Source organism: Scyliorhinus torazame, chromosome 8 (assembly GCF_047496885.1).
Source record: "Scyliorhinus torazame isolate Kashiwa2021f chromosome 8, sScyTor2.1, whole genome shotgun sequence".
In the NCBI taxonomy this organism is placed as follows: domain Eukaryota; kingdom Metazoa; phylum Chordata; class Chondrichthyes; order Carcharhiniformes; family Scyliorhinidae; genus Scyliorhinus; species Scyliorhinus torazame.
The window spans coordinates 250,041,740-250,055,660 of record NC_092714.1 but is presented as its reverse complement, the minus strand read 5'-3'; the positions used below and the strand labels follow the sequence as shown (position 1 = coordinate 250,055,660).

Here is a 13,921-nt window from a genome sequence, read left to right as displayed (position 1 = left end):
AACACCAGGAGATACTTTTTAATTGTCCTTTGCAAACTAACTTCCAGAACCAGTCTATCATCTTACAGCAATATCTGATGTCAGTGTGGAAAGCAAGGTCTGACTGTGCAATGTTGAATCTCTAGGATCCACAATTCACATTCGCCTGGCTCTTACCCTTCAACGGGCGTCTAACTGCAACATAGAAACATAGTAAGTAGGAGCAGGAGGAGGCCATTCGGCCCTTCGAGTCTGCTCCGCCATTCATTATGATCACCCAACTCAATAGGCTAATTCCATCTTCCCCCCGTATCCTTTGACCTCCTTCGCCCCCAGTGCTATATCTAACCGCTTCTTGAAAACAGTTCTCCGCCCCTGAGACTAAGTGGTGACCCTGGGGCAGGTTTCACAGACTGCCACAACAGCAGAACTGCCGCTGCACCTGGACAGATTCAGCAACCATTGAGGGGCTAGCAGCAGCACCACACGGAACACAATCAATTCCAATGAGAAAATGTGCGTGATTCGCTAGGTCCGTGAATGACACTCAGGAGGCTGACAAGCTGCAGCCACATATACACACTTCACCCCCCACACACACTCATCCCAGTCAACAAGATGGTACTGGTTGCACTGGAACGCACCCAACCCTCTGATGGGTCGACTGGGGCCAGAGGGCACCCTGGGGGGGGGGGGGGGGGGGCGGAGGAGACTGTCAGCAAACTATGGCGATATTGGACACTCTCCGTGTCCCCTCTCTCTCCTTCAGCAGCCACGGCGCCTGTTTCACAATTTTCAAAGCACAAATGATCCTCTCCATCTGGAATTTGCCCCAGTGGAGGCGGAGCATCGCGGAGACGCCAGAGGATACCCAGTCAGGCCCGCTAATGATATGCCAATGCCGTTTACTGTACGTGCGGAGTAGAACGCATCAACATCGCTGTCAAGGCACCAGGGAATTGCGATTTGATTTTTGCCCGTCACGATTTCGGCGTCAAAATCAATTCTCCGCCCAATCGCGTTTCCCGATTCCGAAGTCGGCTGACGGAGAATTTCGCCCACAAAGTTTTGACCTCAACTACTTCCTGTCGTAACAAAATCCACAGGCCGACTGGCCAGTCTCTGGATGAGGAACTTTCTTCTCACTTCTGTCCGAAATGGTGTCTGCCCTGTATCCTCGGACTGATTGCCCGCTGGGTCTGGACACCCCGACCATAGGGAACATCCTTCTTGTATCTAACGTCTCTGGTCTTGTTAGAATTTTACAGGTTTCTATGAGATCCACCCCCCGCCCCCCCTCTCATTCTTCACTCCAGCGAATACAATCCTAACCATACGTGTTTCTTCCCAGTTGCCGCACCCGGCAGATTTCGGCATTGTCGTTTCGGGTCATTCAGCAAGCCAAACGTAAAAGGGAAAGTCAAAAAGCCTGTTCAGAAAAGGGCACATGACTAGTTTGGACAGAGTAAGCGCGGCCAAGCGCTGCAAACATGTGTTGTTGAATCTTGAGGAAAGCCGGCTCGCGACCTTTCACTTGGATTGCCCCTCCTTCGTGGGCACACATTCATCGCAGTGCCATGGCTAATTGCCAATTTATTGTTAAAATAAATTTGACTTGTAAAAATCTCACTGCCAGAAAATTTCATTAACATTACAAATGAACAGCTCTTCGATGTGGAGGCAATTCCTGATTCTGGCTCCAAAGCTCTATTCCCCCGCCACTCTCTAATTTCAGGTGCAGATCACTTGCTTTTTGTCTTTCACACTTCCTGTGACAGCACTGAGCTCTCCATTTGTGCTCCTCCCTGCACAGAAACTCCACTCTTTGTGTTCTATCAGAAACGCTGTGAAACATCTTCTGACACAAGGAAAAGGCCAATTGTACGCGTTAACAGACTTTCATGTTTCTTCAACACCTCGTGTTGTGTATTTACATACCAATTCCAAGCTTCCATGGTCATTTCCTGCAGATTAAAATCTAAACTAGCATCAAAAGGCTTTTTTTTTTAAATCAAGGAATAGCATGAATGGCGATGTAGTTGATCATTCTAAGCGCTTCTGTAACAGAAACAGTGAATAACTTGCACACGTCTATTCCTGACAGAGTACAGGCTTTGAAAGGTGAGGAGGGGTGAAAATATAGTTGGATTAATTCTTCTGACTACTGATTCGGTACCCCTCTGGAATTCCACAGTACTCATAGGAAAGAGTTATAAAACACCGTCAGAATTAAATTTGGCTGAGCCCTCTACAATTCAACAACTCTGCCATGTTTGGGTGAGGCCTTCACGGTTGAATGACCTGCCAACAGTTACTGTTTAGGCTTATCCACTTCATTACCAAATCCACTTCCTTCCACCTCGGCAATGCCGTCTGTGCCTATTCCAATCGCCGCCTGCTGCTGAAATCCCAATGCATCCATTTATTGCTGCAGACTTCGACCTCTCCAATGCTACACATCACAACCTTGACTACAGCGAGTTCCACGTGCTCATTATTTGCGGCCTTTTTCACATATTGAGATGTTAAGATGTGTGGCGAGAAGGTAGATTTTAAAAGGAGTGTCGTAAAGAGAATATGGGGTGGTTGGGAGGGGATGTTGGCGGCGATATTATGGTCCAGGCTGCTGAATGCATGATTTACTTCAACGTTGACAGTTACACTTTCAATAACTTGCCTTCTGGAATTTTCTGCACATTTCCTTTCCTTCCGTCTTGTTGGATCTCTGCCCATTTTCCAAAATGGCTCCAAAACCCTCATTTTTGATCAGGTGTTTGGTTCAAGTCCATTATAAAGGATGCAAGAGCAAGCAGAGCATTTAGAAATGCAGAATTTAATCAAGCAGAGTCAGTGTGGCTTCATGAAGGGGAAATCATGCCTGACAAATGTATTAGAATTCTTTGAAGTGGTAACGAGCAGGGTAGATAAAAGTGAAACAGTAGATGTAATATACTTGGATTTCCAAAAAAGCATTCGATAAGGTACCACACAAAAGAGCCCATGGTGTTGGGGGTAGTATATTAGCATGGATAGAGGATGGACTAACTGATAGAAGACTAGGATAAGTGGAGCATTTTCAGGATGGCAACCTGGAACTAGTGGGGTGCCACTGGGATCCGTGCTGGAGCCACAATTATTCACAATATATATATTACTGATTTGGAGGAGGGAAATGAATGTATTATTGCCAAGTTTGCAGATGCCACAAAAATAGATGGGAAGGCAAGGGTGAGGATGATACAAATAATCTACAGAGGGATATAGACAGGTTAGGTGAGCGGGCAACAAACTTGGCAAATGGAATATAATGTTGGAAAATGTGAAGTTATGCACTTTGTTAGGAAGAATAAAGCAGCTGAATATTATTTAAATGGGGTCCTCGTGCATAAGTCACAAAAAGCTACCAAGCAAGTTCAGCAGGTAATTGGGAAGACAAATAGGATGTTGGTTGCCATTTCAAAGGGAATGGAGTATAAAAATAGGGAAGTCTTGTTAAAACGATACAAGGTTAGACCGCACCTGGAATATAGTGAATAGTTTTGGTCCCCTTTTCTAAGGAAAGATATACTGGCATTGGAGGCAGTCCAGAGGAGGAAGTCCCGAAAGACGTGCTGTTAGGTAATTTGGACATTCTGAATTCTCCCTCTGTGTAGCCGAACAGGCGCTAGGGGCTTTTCACAGTAACTTCATTGCAGTGTTAATGTAAGCCTACTTGTGACAATAAAGATTATTATATTATTATACTAGGTTGATCCCGGTTATGGAGGGATTTTCTTGTGGGACGTTGAGTAGGTTGGGCCGGTAATCATTGGAGTTTAGAAGAATGAGAGGAGACTTTATTGAGACATATAGGACTCTCAGGGGGCTTGACAGGGTTGATGTGGAGATGTTGTTCCCCCTTGAGGGAGAGTCTAGTACCAGAGGGCATAATCTCAGGGTAAGGGGTCACCCATTTAAGACAGAGATGAGGAGGAATTTCTTCTCTCAGAGGGTAGTGAATCTGTGGAATTCTTCACCACAGAGAGTTGTAGAGGCTGGGTGATTACGTATGATCAAGGTTGAGGTAGACAGATTTTTTAAAAATCAGTCAAGGGAATTAAGGTTTATGGGGATAAGGCGGGAAAGTGGAGTTGATGATTATATCACATCAGTCATGATCTCATTCAATGGCGGAGCAGTCGCGATGGACTGAGGGGCCTACATCTGCGTCGTATGATCTTATGTATTGCTAACCTTGGCTCTGCATTCCCTCCCCTTCCACACATCCCGCATTTAATCTTTATTTATAGCGAAGAGCTTAAAATAGCTTCTTGCATGAGGAGAATTTCATGGGAGAGAAGATTGGGAGTTAGGGGGAGGAATGCGGTGGGCAACAGGTAGCATGTTGGGCGAGGAAACAGGACAAGTTGGGGGAAAACAGGAAATTAAAAATTAAATAACAATACTCCGCCACCTGGTACTGACTGTTCTTACTGAACTCGCGGCTACGAGTCCAAACACACTCAACTTCTATCTCGGCTGCAATCAAGCTTCATCTGGCAAGCTCATCAAGACTAGCAAACTGCATCCACCCAGCCTGCATGGCTGACGTGTGTTTTCTGACAGATCAAACAAGGATTGGCCGTGATGGCCGAGACCCATGAGAATATCCTCTAGCTGGACTGTCCCATACTCCTGAATAAAGATGATAAAATAACTTGGTGTAAATTGTTTCAGAGAAACAAGACTGAAGGAAGGAATACGGAACTCTGAAGACAAACATTGCATAGCTGTACAGGTGGTTGGGAGCGCCAACCTTAGCGTTTGGTGGGCAGCACGGTGGCGCAGTGGGTTAGCCCTGTTGCCTCACGCCGCCGAGGTCCCAGGTTCGATCCCGGATCTGGGTCACTGTCCGTGTGGTTTCACTCCCACAACCCAAAGATGTGCAGGGTAGGTGGATTGGCCACGTTAAATTGCCCCTTAATTGGAAAAAAATGAACTGGGTACTCTAAATTTATATATATATTTTTTTTAATTTTAAACCATAGCGTTTGGTGTCTTGTCTGAAAGCCACACTATCCTTCAATACAATTTGTTGTTGTCAATATAAGAATCATTTCACATCTTTTTAAAAAATGATACCTTCCGAAATGTGAATACTTATTGTTTCAAGGCAATACAATATTTATGCCCTTATCTCTAACAATTAAAGGCACAGCACCAGACTTGTATTGAAAACAATTTTAATCTCATTCAACAAAGTCTCTGCCTTGTCGCGCACTCTGCACGAAGAACTTTGCTTTACGATTAGGTAAAACAAGCAAGAGAAGTCATCAGTTTAGGGCCAAAGGTTAGTCCTATCTAAGATTGATTGGTCAGGCCTGCAGGGCGAGTGGTGCAGTCAAAGATATCTGCTAACTGAAGGCAGGTTTGCCTCTGACTCAGCAAATAATATTTAACTAGTTAACCAATTAATCAGCTCAATCTCTGAAAATACACAAAGCCCCATTGAGAAACTGTTGGAAAAGCTCTGTTGTAATCACCCCGCGTTGGCACTGAGGGAAATTTGTATTGCACTAGATTCAATAGCAGGTAGGGTTTAAACTATCACAATCTGCTTTCATAACTTCAGTATAATTTTGTTTTAAAACATATTTTTGTGACATGATAATATTTCAACATTATGCATGAATGAAAACCTGTGCATTAATGAAAATCTATCACCTTACCAGAATGACAATGCCCCTTTAAACTTGATATCAGGAGCTAAATTGCCATCCATCCCTCGAGTGTGCAGTAGTTTAAAAGACTTGAACTTATGTAGCATTTTATTACATCTTTCTCACAGACCTTCAGATACATTCAATTACTTTGAAATACAAAGACTACTGTTGCCTATTTTGAGTATCACAAAACCCCACAATTAGTACTGAGGTGCTGGGTGAAGGAGGAATCCATGAAGCCAGCTACGGAATCAGTGCCATTCTCCTAAACAAGAAAGACAGGGCCTCAGTTTAACCATCTTATCTGACGGATGATGATGCAATGCACCGCCAATACTTAATCAGAGAATCATAGAATTTACAGAGCAGAAAGAGGCCATTCTGCCCATTGAGTCTGCACCGGCCCTTGGAAAGAGCACCCTACCCAGGCCCACACCTCCACCATATCCGCACACCTTCACCCTATCCCGCCTACCCTTTCTTTGGACACTAAGGGCAATTTAGCATAGCCAATACACCTAACCTGCATATCTTTAACTGTGGCAGGAAACTGGAGGAAGCCCATGCAGACTCAGGGAGAATGTGCAGACTCCGCACAGACAGTGACCCAAGCCGGGAATTGAACCTGGGACCCTGGAGCTGCGAAGCAATGTGCTAACCACTGTGCTACCGTGCTGCCCCTGGAGTGGGCATTGGACCTGGCACGGCACCTTCTGATCCAAAGGCTTTAGTGCTATCAAATGAGCCAAACTGACATTTGGTAAGCACTTTTAGTTTTATACTTGTTTTGAGGGAGCAACCTTAATGTAACACTTTGGGAGTTATTTCCACTATCATAATGGGAAACAGCCACAGCGGGATTCTCCTTCTGGGGACTAAGTCCCCATGCCGGCGGGGAAAACCGGTGCCTACGGCTCCGGCATCAACAGGCCCCCAAGGTGGGGAATTCACACCTGTCTCGGGGGCTAGGTGGACGGCGGAGGGGTTGGCGCCGCTCCAGCCAGCTCCAAAGACACTGCACAAGTTCGCGCTTGCGCGGAACGGCCGTCATGATCTCGCGCATGTGCAGAACCGCCACTGTGATTCTGCGCATGCGCAGACCGGCCAGCCTATTTTCTCTTCTCCGCGCCGGCCATGGTGGAGCCCTACAGGAGCCTGCGCGGAACGAAGAAGTGCCCGCACGGAACAGGCCCGCCCGCAAATTGGTGGGCCCCGATCGCGGGCCAGGCCACCGTGGGCCCCCCCCACCCGGGGTCGGAACCCCCCACGTCCCCCCCGAGGACTGGCCCCGCCGACATACCTGCCAGGTCACGCCGTGTGGGACCATACATAACCCACACCGGCGGGACTGGCCAAAAACGAACGGCCGCTCAGTCCAACGGGGCCCGGAGAATCGCCGGGGGGGGGGGGGGGGGGGGGGGGGGGGGGGGGCGCTGTCGACGACCCCAAACCGGCGTGGCGTGAATCCCGCCCCCGTCCGCAAAACAGCACCGGAGAATACGGCAGCCGGCGTCGGGGCAGTTGGGCGGGATTTGCGCCACCCCCCCCCCCCCCCCCCCCCGGCAATGTTCCGACCCGGCAGGTGGTCGGAGAATCCCGCCCTAAATCTCGCACCAGAGTCTAATCTGGCAATGGAACAAGGGAGAGCAAGGCCCCCCTGGAGTGAATATCTCACTCCTGTTTGCTGACATCCAATTTACATTTTACAAGTTGAGCACCAGTGTAAAATTAAACTTGGGGAGTGAGATTTTGCTGCCATTTACACTGAAGAGTATAGCCAACAAAGCATTCCCTAGTTTTGCAAAAGAAAGAATTACAAAGTTGTGAGGAAGAAGCATTTGAATTCCAAGCATATAATCTCCATAGTTTTAAGGACTATTTAGGGGTGAAGGAGACCAAGAAAGACCAACTGACAATCTTTCTTTTGGCATGATTTGAAGGTTTTTCTCTCTCCGACGTTGCGCTCTGCTTACTTGATTGGTCTTTATATCTTTCATTTTTGTGTACTCGATAATCTTGTTAATAGCCAAATCTTATCAGCACCACCTAGTAATCTGGTTAACAGTTGTCCTAACATCAGAGTTCGCTGGGAACCTAGGGGCAGCACGGTGGCCCAGTGATTAGCCCTGTTGCCTCACGAAGCCAAGGACTGGGGTCCAATCCCGGCCACAGGTCACTGTCCGTGTGGAATTTGCGCATTCTCCCTGTGCCTGCATGGGTCTCACCCCCACAACCCAAAAAGATGTGCAAGGTAGGTCAATTGGCCATGCTAAATTGCCCCTTAATTGGGAAAGAAAGAATTGGGTACTCTAAATTTATTTTCAAAAAGAGTTTGCTGGGAACTTTGTGAAGAGTTAAATAAGATTCCTCAATTACGTTTTATACAGCGGGCGCAGACAACACAACCCGAGATGATTTCTCCCACTTTTCCCAGTCATTCTCTCCATTACCGTCACAGAGGAGGCAATTGCATCTCTGAAAGGAGCAGGAAATCCCTAAAGTAAACACTTTTGTTTGTTCCAGTTCATCCCGTAAAGCTCATTGTTGTGAGCTTCCACATTCGCATGTTAGTCTCAGTAGCTGTCTGCTGACATATAATAAGAGAATGCAAACATGTGAATGACCCAAGGCCTCCACTTTATCACCTTCATCAGAACTGAAATCAAAGGAACACCCGTCACTGTAAAGTGTTGGTCTGTTGCTGTACTTAAATCGCAATTGCAGCAACAGAGCTGTTTTAAACTCACACAGAGTTATACAAGGTGATCTGGCAGCTTCCAGAGTGGAAACTTCATTCGAGTGAGCACAGTCTACTATTGACAAACAGAGGCAGATCTTCGCCATCCATGGTCTTCCTAGTTGGAATCAGACAACCAAACAGCATTCATGGCTGACTGACAAATTTCAGACTTTTGTCTAGTCTCATGGCATTTGCCATGTTAGGTCGGTCTCCTATCACCCTGACCTCGAATGGGTTGGCGGAATGAGCCATGCAGACATTCAAGCCTTTCATGAAGGGGCATGCTCATAGGGCATTGCCATTGCGATTGGCAGTTTTTTGTTGTTGTCCTACAACACACCTCATGCCACCACCGGGGTCACACCTGCGGAATGGGTCACCGCCTGTGTACTGTGACGAATGTTGCAATTGATATATTTATTGTATTTTATATCTGGTGCATTGTTTTTAAAAGCTTGGGTTAAGATATGTATTTGAAGGGCAGCACGGTGGCGCAGTGGTTAGCACTGCTGTCTCACGACGCCGAGGTCACAGATTTGATCCCGGCTCTGGACCACTGTCCGCGTGGAGTTTGCACATTCTCCCCGTGTCTGCGTGGGTTTCGCCCCCACAACCCAAAGATGGTGGATTGGCCAAGCTAAATTGCCCCTTAATTGGGAAAAATTTAATTGGGTACTCTAAATTTATTTTTTTAAAGATATGTATTTGAGGGCAGCATGGTGGCGCAGTGGTTACCACTGGGACTACGGCACTAAGGACCCGGGTTCGAATCCTGGCTCTGGGTCACTGTCCGTATGGAGTTTGCACATTCTCTCCGTGTCTGTGTGGGTTTCACCCCCACAACCCAAAGATGTGCAGGTTAGGTGGATTGGCCATGCGAAATTGCCCCTCAATTGGAAAAAAAAATAATTGGGTACTCTACAATTTTTAAAAAAGGATATGTATTTGTTGCAGTAATATTATTAAAGAATCCAGGTTAATGTATCCAGACTGTGAGTTTGCTTAAGCTGTAATTAAGAAATCATAAAAAGTGAGGTAACCACGATGTCTCACCGTTTACTCGCTTACATATAGAAGGCTAAAGGAACATTGTTATGATTGCTGGAGATTCCCTGGATAAGATCATTTATGAGGGGTTGTATTTAGTCCTAGCTAAGCAGGTCATGTGACATCTTAGTGGGATAGGTGATGTAATTAAAGGGAGGACCCAGGTCTGCCCGTAGTTTTGCAGTTTGCCATAAGATTTGAGTCTGACAAGACAGACGGATTTTATGTTGAATGGCAGTTTTGCCAAATGCTGCTAGCTTGAGCAGAAGTGTATTGAATCTGCTCTTGAAAGGAACTCTCTCCAAAGCCTCTCAGAAAGAGTATCATAACTCTCATAAAAGGGACAGATCGTTTAATATTGACAACCTCGTTTTGGCAAGGAATTTTGGTGGCAGACCTGCCCGGGTGCCAGGACGGGTTGTGAAGAAGAAAGAGCCAGTCTCATATTTGGTGGAGGCACAGAGTCGTCGAGTAAAGAAACATGTTGACCACTTACGCAAGAGAGTAGAATAAACTCCAGGAGACCAGCAGGTTTGTCTCACATGAAGTTCATATGTACCAGCCCCTGAACCAGAGATATCTACGTCCTGGGTGGGGCCAAGGCTGCCTCTGGCTTCGGTGGCTTCGGCAGAAGAAGTGGTCGGCAATGGCTTAGCTCCAGAGATGGTCAGCACGTCCGCTACATCAAGGGAATCTGTGCCGCTGAAGTACCCATGACAGAGTTGCAGCGTTCCACAAGGATCTGGTAGTCTCCGGAGAGACTGACGTTATGAACAGTCTTTCCCCTGGAGTTCCTTCTGTAATATTGCTGTCTGTCTGCCTATGTGTTAACGTTTTGTTTGGTTTTATCATAGGTGGTCACAGAAGTTTGGGGGGGGGGGGGGGGGGTAAGGAGCGTGGTGACATGGCTTCTTTGTTGGGCGATCCTTCTCAAGTACCACACCTGGGGCTGGAGAGTGAGAATTGGAGCCGTTGGAACGCGAGCGCGGAACCTGGGCTGGAGGTTGGAGCCTGGGCGTTGTTAGGAGCAGTCCTGTATAGTTGCGCTGTTAAACCCCTTGGTGTATATGGTTATTCTTGATTAATAAATCCTTCAATTGATTACTCGCCTCAAGTTATTACAGTTATCAAAATCATTTGTGCCCAAAAGGGAAATAAAATTCCATTTACTTGTCAATCAGAAACAGTTATGCTGACCAACTTGGTGATAAAATAAAGTCACACAAGGACTTACATCAGGTAACCTACTAATATTTTGGAAAGATAACCTTGCAAGTTAAATATTTAGATAATTCCCTTTCTCATTCCTTATATATTTTTCATAGTGTCACTTATGCTGGATTCAATTATTTCCTTTCGGTCTCTCTTTGTTAATGAAGGACGAGCTGAGGAACCTATTACAGAAAGAGCTTATTGGAGTCACAGGTGGAAGGGAAAAGGAGCTGCAGCACTGCCAGGGAACTGCCAAAGAGAGGTATCAGGAATAAAGAGCAGAACTACCGAGGACGTGCAGAGGAATAAAAAAGTCAAAAAGGAACCACAGAACATAATGCAAACAAAAAGCGCGCCAACCTGGAGACTGTGTGGAAATTGTGGAAAAATGCTGAATTCCAGAGTGGTTGAGGAAGGAAGCACCAGCAGACCCATACCTAATGCTACTTTAAAAGTTACGCCAAGACCTAGCCTAGTAGCACACAACCACAAACAACTGATAACTGCAGAGTGCAAAATGCAGACAGATCAATGCAAGTGGTTCAGGTTATTGGTTATGTTGAGGATCAAACATTCATTTTCAAGTAGAACATAAATACCATCACCAGTTCATTGTGAACTCCACAGAAAATATGTGAAGTCAAAATGTGATTTGGATATACAGCCACTGTATTGTAAGCATGTTTACTGTTTCAATTAGTTGGGAGGGGGTGGGGGGGGGGGGGGGGGGGGGGGGGGGAGGCAGCAAGTGATAAATCAGAGAATCATTACAAAAGACAAGGAATAAAAGGTGGATTCCATGGGCTGCGTGTCCGAGACAGGCACAAATACCTTCCAGAGACACTTCAACCATGCACAATGATCCCCACATTCCCAGATAAAACCGCCTGCCCATTGGAGAGTTTCCTCTACAGCAATCCCCCATGTCATTCTGCGGCATTGAACATCACACAAATATTTGAACATCAAAGCTGCAGTCTCCTTAACTTGTGCCTACTCGTACTACCATGCTTAAGGAGGCCAACGAGAAGTATTTGAACAGCTTGCAGACTGCAGGGATTGCAAAGAAAACATTTGGTTTAGCAGGTACGATGAGGGACAGTAGTTAATGCGAACCAGCTGAATTGTACACATCGCCCGCTCTTCATTTTCAAATAGCAACAAGGGGGGGTGTTCACTTTTCCCAAAGTTCCATAACTAGAAACATTGGTAAGGAATGCTAAATTCACTGATAGTCTCTTGATCGCCTCCACCTTCAGGCAGCATCTCTGTGTGACATCTGTTTTAATCTCCTACCTGCCTGTGAGTCGCCAGCCTTACTGCAGGCAGCGGAGCAACTCCTTGACCTCAGGGCACAGAATCAGGTGAACACTGATGGAATCTTGACATGGCTGTGAGCAATGACTTAAAAGAAGATCATGGCTCCTACTGAGACGAGCAGACATAATCCTGGACACTGATCATCCAGCTAAACATAGACTCCACTGAAATAGACTTTTTTCTCTTGACTAATAGTTCCTTTGCGTTCAAAGTTAAAAGGGCACCTTGTCCATGTTTGGCGTGGAGGAAATTAGTTCACGCACCCAATAAGAGCAGATGCCGGGATATTGAGTAATTCGAAGCGATAGATACATTTTTAATTAGCAATGGGGTGAAGGGTTACGGAGAAACGGGCGGGAAAGTAGAGTTGAGGCAGAGATCAGATCATCCATGATCGTATTGAATGGCAGTGTGGGCTCGAGGGGCTGAATTGCCGACTCCTGCTCCTGGTTTGTATGTGTACATTACAAGCTCATCTCTTCCATTACTGCTTTCCCTACATCAGGCCCTCTTTATGCTGTACTCACACCAGCTAATTCCCCAACACATTACAAACAAAAACAGAAACGGTTGAATGCACACACATTTTCATTTCATTTCAGCATGGCCCTCCGTTTCTGTGAAGGCAAAGAACAGGCAAATGGGTATATGCCCTTCATCCAAACTAATAAAAACAGATATAAATAAACACAAACGCACCTCCCCAATAAATTAGGTGAAAACCTATTCAAATGAATTTAGTTGCATCAAGTTCAAGTGAGAACGCCCTGCCTGCAACAGTAGTGGACTCGCCAACACTAAGGGCATTCAAATGGTCATTGGATAGCCATATGGATGATAAGGGAATAGTGTAGATGGGCTTTAGAGTGGTTTCACAGGTCGGCGCAACATCGAGGGCCGAAGGGCCTGTACTGCGCTGTAATGTTCTATGTTCTATGTTCTAGATGTACCATTTTTTTTAAAGGATACCTTTTAAAAAGTACCAGCAATTCTCTGACTCAATCAATAAGAGTGAGGTTCGAATCTTTGTTTGATTGACAACCATGAGACCATCGGATATAGGAGCAAAATTAGTCCATTCAGCCCATCGAGTATGCTCCGCCAATCGATCATTATTTTAAAAATAAATTTAGAGTACCCAATTATGTTTTTCCAATTAAGGGGCAATTTAGCGTGGCCAATCCACCTACCCTGCACATCTTTGGGCTGTGAGGGTGAAACCCACACAGACACGGGGAGAATGTGCGAACTCCACTCAGACAGTGACTCAGGGCCGGGATCAAACTCGGGTCCTCAGTGCCGTAGGCAGCAGTGCTAACCACTGTGCCACTCTGCCGCCCTCTGCCATTCGACCATGGCTGATATGTTTCTAATTCCCATTCTCCTACCTTCTACCCGTAACCCATGATCCCCTTATAAATCAAGAACTTATCTATCTCTGTCTTAAAAACATTCAGTGACTTGGCCTCCACAGCCTTCTGCGGCAATGAATTCCACAGATTCACCACCCTCTGGCTGAAGAAATTCCTCCTCACCTCAGTCTTAAAGGATCAGTCTGAGGCTGTGCCCTAGTCTCTCTTACAAGCACTTTGGTCCCAACACTGACCCCTGCAGAACAGTCACCAGCTGCTATCATGAAAAATACCCCTTTATCCCCACTCTCTGCCTTTTGCCAGTCAGCCAATCCTCTATCCATGCCAATATCTTGCCCCTAACACCATGTGGTCTTATCTTCTTTAGCATCCTCCTGTCGGCACCTTGTCAAAGGCCTTCTGGAAACCCAAGTAGTTCACGTCCACTGGCTCTCCTTTGTCTAACTTCCTCGTTACTTCCTCAAAGAATTCTAACAGATTTGTCAGGCATGACCTCTCCTTGACAAAGCCATGTTTTCTCAGTCCTATTTTACCGTGCATTTCCAAGT

General features: G+C 46.1%; 1 protein-coding gene across 1 annotated transcript in view; it reads right to left on the bottom strand.

Moving 5' to 3' along the window:
- The window catches only part of lama5 (laminin, alpha 5), a 377,969-nt gene that overhangs the window by 316,879 nt on the left and 47,169 nt on the right, over positions 1–13,921 (bottom strand). The gene's annotated exons all lie outside the window — the stretch shown is intronic.